Source organism: Herpailurus yagouaroundi, unplaced genomic scaffold, assembly GCF_014898765.1.
Source record: "Herpailurus yagouaroundi ecotype Mexico unplaced genomic scaffold, PumYag 196, whole genome shotgun sequence".
Lineage (NCBI taxonomy): Eukaryota > Metazoa > Chordata > Mammalia > Carnivora > Felidae > Herpailurus > Herpailurus yagouaroundi.
Genome location: NW_024412427.1, coordinates 33,940,107 through 33,945,856, shown reverse-complemented (window position 1 = coordinate 33,945,856; position 5,750 = coordinate 33,940,107). Strand labels below are relative to the sequence as shown.

The 5,750-nt window shown below is 42.1% G+C and overlaps 1 long non-coding RNA gene across 1 annotated transcript in view; it reads right to left on the bottom strand.

Moving 5' to 3' along the window:
* Positions 1 to 287: 287 nt before the first annotated feature.
* Positions 288 to 5,750, bottom strand: part of LOC121012017 (uncharacterized) — a 20,482-nt gene continuing 15,019 nt past the window's right edge. Inside the window, exon 2 of the long non-coding RNA XR_005781918.1 lies at positions 288 to 620. This is a non-coding gene — a long non-coding RNA (uncharacterized LOC121012017). The remainder of the gene's footprint in view (positions 621 to 5,750) is intronic.

The following is a 5,750-nucleotide window of genomic DNA, read 5'->3' as shown; positions in this document are numbered from 1 at the left end:
AAGTAAACTCTGTGCCCAACGTGGGGCTCTGACTCACTACCCCAAGATCAGGAGTTGCACACACTACCAACATGAGCCAGCTAGTCTCCCCAAAACATTTTATTCTGATCACACAAAGTGAATATAGAGCAGAGAAACCTTATCAATGATTAAAACCTAGGATTTTACTCATTTATGTTAATTCACAAATTCCAATTTTAATGGCATTCTCTCAGAAAATTAAATAGAAAACATTTAAGTAACTTCCAATTGTCAATCATTTTAAAGCAAGAAGCATCCGTACAGGTAGTAGAAAGCCATCATTGGTCAGAGATTTTACTTGGGGTGGCTCATGTAGGCACAGGGGGTGAAAATTTTCAAGTATTGTTCAATAGATTGGAAACCCCTTTCGGTCCAGATGTTTATCTGACCGGGTATTTTTGTGACCAAAAGAGAACACACATGATTTGCTACCATGCTTAATAAGTGGACAGGATATCTGAAATGGGGATTGCTCTGAAAACATCCAGGAGTCTTGCCTTGGGTGCACGTGGAGTGTAACTGCCAGACACCTTTCCTGTCCCATGGAGTGGCTGAGAGTGTGAAGTCACCTCTGCATTAATTCCATGATCACGTTGCTACTGAAAAAGTGTAGCAAGGAAATGAAAGGATTATTTAGGTAATTCCCAAAGGAATGTTCTGATGGTCTCAGAAGTTAGTTAGGTTTGCCTCATTGTTAGATTTGCCCAGAAACAAAACAAAAGGAGGAGGTGATAGAAATGATTAAGCACAACCCATCTTTGGGAGCCCAAATCTCAAAATTCAAAAGATAATGTTGCTCTCAATTTTCTATCGAAATATCTTTCACATTTTGCATTTTATTTTAACACAAACTGATACCTTGCTGAGAATATCAAAATCCTACATAAAGTCATAATTCCTTTGCGGTAACATGGAGAAAAAAAATTTCTTGGATGACACTTGACATATATAATTAGGAAGAAGACAGACCCTCTAAAAGCTAAATGCAATGTTTATCTTGAAATGTCCTAAGGTTAAGACCTTGCTAGCAAGTTTTTATTGCTGAGCTGCAACCCTATGTGAGAAATGGAGTTTATAATAGAGATGCTGGTGCACCACCTTAATTATCACATTGCCACCAGCCACCAGCATAATGAAGGAATTTTCTTATTTTTGCACAAGGAATACTAATTGAAACGGAGCAAGGATTCTCATGGCCGCACTGCAGTAAAATGGCGCCATCTAACGGAGAGGAGAGCACAGCCACATGGGTGGCATTTCAGCAGGACCGTCTCCTCCAGTCCCTGGACAGCTGGGTTTCTGCCCTTGGATTTCTAAACTCAAAAAACAAAACTGAATCCTACTGTGTTCCACAGATAGATGGACACTCTGTGGAGTCAGGGATTGGGCAGATGCTACCAGTTTTCTCTGAAATCCCCTCCACAGTGACCTTCTCAGACCACTACAGACTACAGACAAGTGACATGGATTGGGCAGGCTGGAAGCACAGGGAGAAGGGAGGTAGGAAAGGAGGGAGGAGGGAAAGATGAGGGAAGGGGAGAAGAGGGCAGTGGGGGGGGAGAGGGTGGGGAGGAAGAGGGAGGGGAGAAGAGGTATGGAAAGATCATTTTGCGCCAGATGTTTTGCTCTTAGATATGCAATATAACATTTAGCACTCAATCTTCACATGGAGTCTCATCTGTACATATAAGGAGTGTGAAACAGAAACCAAATTAACCACCCCAAATTGGTACTGTTGGCAAGCAGCAGAGAAGTCTACCTGCTTCTAGGACCGTGGTATTTCTAGAAGTGCTAGGTCATGAGTGGAATAACCTGGTGGCTGTTCTCAGAAAGGGAGGGTTCACTGGTCCTGTGTGATGGTTCTCATGAAAAATCAGGATCAACTGGAAAGCTGAGTAGTGTCCTCCTTCTTCCCCATTAGACCTACCCATTAAACAGACTTGTAGAAATAAAACACCCCCCTCCCCCACATCCTCATGTGCATTCCCCTGCATACACAGAGTTCTGGCTTAAATTCTCACTTCACCCCCTTCCCTGCCTCAAGGATGTGATTTCCCAGTTCATCAAAAATTCATCCGGGGATGAATTCATCCGAGCAGGACCGAGAAACCCATTGGGTTTTTAACTTTAAGTTAGGCAAACAGTCTCAGTAGAGTGAGCCCCTTTTCATAAGCCAGAGAAAACTTGGCCCTTGCTGTTCTGTTTCATGGAAATATATGGGAAACAAATGCCACTTGGTGACCAAGGGGTATTAATAGATCTGAAAATACCCTTGCTTGAACTGTCACCTACACCCTGGAGATCTGCTTAACAGCACTGAATGGATGTGGGGTTTGAGGCTAAAGATAGCATCCCCAAAGAGGCTGAGAATCCCAAATGTGGCAAACCACACAGTACATTCCTTGAATGGAGGGCATTTTTAGCCAACCGGAACAGGGACCACTGAATAATTTTAGTGATTTTAACAACCAAACTGATGCACCACAGAAGCTCAGGTGGAGGGATGCACTGGTACTTTGCTAAGGCAATGGGCAGTGCTGACTTGCTCATTCCCCAGCTGGCTCAGTTGTATTGTCTAGACACAGCCAGCCTGGGGTTTTCACCACCATCCATTACAAGGGCAACAGGCACAAGTGACAGGGACAGGACTGCTTGCCCTTCACAGAGGTCAGAGCAAGCGGACCCAGCTGGAATGTCTCCCATTGGTTTAGTAGAAGGAAAAAAAAAAGGTATCGCTTTGGCTTTTTACACGGCCAAGATGGAAGCAATTGTGGTCAAAAGTGAAGTGGTTTCTTTTGAAAACGTGTATTGACATGTTATAGACTTTTAGCAAGGCTTGAGCTTTTCCCTCAAATAGAAGAAAGCTCGTTGGAATCTTTAAATGATAGGCAACCAGAGTCAGATTTCTGTTTCTTCCACTGTTTTGTTTGTTGTTTGTTTGTTTGTTTGTTTTGTTTTTCCTGAGGGGAGGTTTTGGCTTTAAAGGTTTGCCTCTGTCCTTGTTATTCAAGTGTGACCCACCACCTTTATATTCTACAAAGTGCGTCAGACAGGAGGAAGGGAATACTTACCGAGTTAAGGATGTGTTTTGTACTGCAGAGAAAGCCTGCTGCTCCTGGGATTTGAGGGCCCATGGGAGGTAAGGAGCCCCTGCCCGGTCTCCTTGGAGGAGGTTAATAATATTTAGGTCAGAGCTTCTTGGGGTACTTGTAGGTGTTCTTTGAAAAAAGACTTGAGTAGAAAGTGAACTTGGAGATGCTGGTTCAAATGAAGCTAAGAAAGTTATTTTACTCTAAGGCTTTTTAATCTGTGAAGGTGCCTGTGATGTTCCAGATGGGTCTGTAAGTAAAGGCTGCCTTCATAACACTCAGCACTGTGGCCTGTGGGTGCTAAGAAGCCAGGATGATATGGCAAAGGGCTGATGTGGCCGCTAAGGGAGGGACAGCTGCTAATGGGATTATGTTTGCCCAAAACATTGAGCTACAACTTGCTTTTTTTGTGGAAATATTAACATATCAGAAAGCACAGGACACACTAGCACAAGGAGAATAATGAAGGCCATCCTTTCTCTCCACAGGTGCAATATAGCCAAGGGAGACCAGCTAGTCTCCATGCCCTGGGGGAGAAAGAAGGAAACAAATGTTCTGAGCTCTTTTTAAGCATCTCACTAGCTCTGTTACAAGTATTATAAGGTTTCAACATTAGGGATATTAAGTTGTAAATCTGTCCGACACTTGGCTTTATAGAAAGGAGAGTGACCCAGGAATGTCAGGTGAGTTGGGCATTCCGGAGACCAGGGTTCCCCTGGAACATGGCACGTGAAGGAGTCATTAAGATGGGCTCGTGAATCATATGTGCTCCTAGCATCAGCCATAGCCTGGTGAGATATGTCTTGAGCTAATCTGCACTACTCTGTTTCAAACATACAAAAATGCTGCGGTGATTGATAAAACACAATGAATGTAAACGTTTTGCTGACTTCACAGGAACTGTCTCTTTAGGTATTTTCCCAATAGATAAGACTAGTATTATTAAATTTTTGAATAAGCACTAAAATCACATGGTTTGGAAACCAGAAAAATGCCAAAAGAGATAGAATAAAAATATCTCTGTCCCATTCTTGTCCACCCCTATCAAGACTTCACACTTCTAACTGGGTAAGTCATATTCTTAGTTTCTTATGTAAATTTTCAAGTTTTTGCGGCACACACAAAACCACATTGAAATGTAGAGTTTTAGTTCCTTCTTTCTGACAAAATGGCTTGCATATTTTACATGCTACCCTCATTTTTTTTAAGTTTATTTATTTATTTTTGAGAGAGAGAGAGAGAGAGAGAGAGAGAGCGCAAAGGGGAGGGGCACAAATGGGAAAACAGAATCCTAAGCAGGCTCCAATGCGGGGCTTGAACTCATGAACAGTGAGATCATGACCTGCGCTGAAACCAAGAGTCAGACACCTAACCAACTGAGCCACCCAGGCCCCCTACCCTCATTTTTTTTTTTTTTTAAGTCTGGTACAACTGCACTGACATATTTCCTGTCTGTTGAAAGAGACTTGTTCACATAAGACCCTAAAGCCAAAAGCTTTTTGAATCTTGCACTATTAACAGAGTACTTGATCTTATGCATCACATCCCACTTGTTTCTTTCCCTTTGCACGGATGCCCATAGAACACTTTTCATGATGCCTGGGATCAAAGCTCCATCATTTCTTTGTGACAGTCTGTCCCATCTGCCTCCAAAGGTAGACTACCTCCTTTCATGTCCTGTAGAATGTCAAGAAATCTTATTATCCTGAACCTGTAGAGTAGCCCACCTCCTAATTTTCAATTCTACTAGGGCAGAGGGTCACCAATGTGGTCATGATTAATTCTCTAAACGAATCAAGGTGAGCTGGACTGAAACATTACGCGGAGAATACATGATGCAGAATCTAAGTCACCATGCCTGATACTCTGGACATTATTCTCTGACTTATTTAAAAGGAACAAGGAATGGGATGCCCGGATGGTTCAATCTGTTAAGCGGCCTACTCTTGATTTCAACTCGGGTCATGATCTCATGGTTCATGTGATCGAGCACCATGTCAGGCTCTGCACTGATGGTGCAAAGACTGCTTGGGATTCTCTCTCTCTCTGGTCTCTGATTCCTCCCCCTGCTCTGTCTCAAAATAAATAAATAAAACTTTTTTAAAAAGGAACAAGGAATCATTCCACCTGTATGGCATTTAGGTGGGCTTTGGTTGAGGGATAATTCAAGCAGCATTCATTCAAATCCTGTTGATCATCAAAATTCCAGGGGCTGAAGAGATTTTGAAAAGTACAGATAATTGTGTTCTATCCAGACACAGGTGATTCTGACCCTTGGAATCCCTTGGGGTGGTGACAAGCCATGATTATTTCTAAGCAACCCAGGTGATTCCAATGATACGCTTAGAAGGAATATATATGCCCCAGTGGGTCTCACAGCCTTCACAGATGCCATGATAAATAGAAAAGACATGGCAAGTAAGCCTATCTCCAAAAATGTGTCCAGTTTGGTTGAACTTCCTTTTAGCACAACATTGAAGAAAACAGACTACATTTCTAATTTCATTTGGTTTGTAAATGTGAATCTGTCTTTTCAAAGAATAAATAGTAGAGGGTCAGAGGGTTTCTCAACCAAAGGAAAAACACCCCAAATATTTTATTTTATTTTATTTTATTTTATTTTATTTTATTTTATTTTAT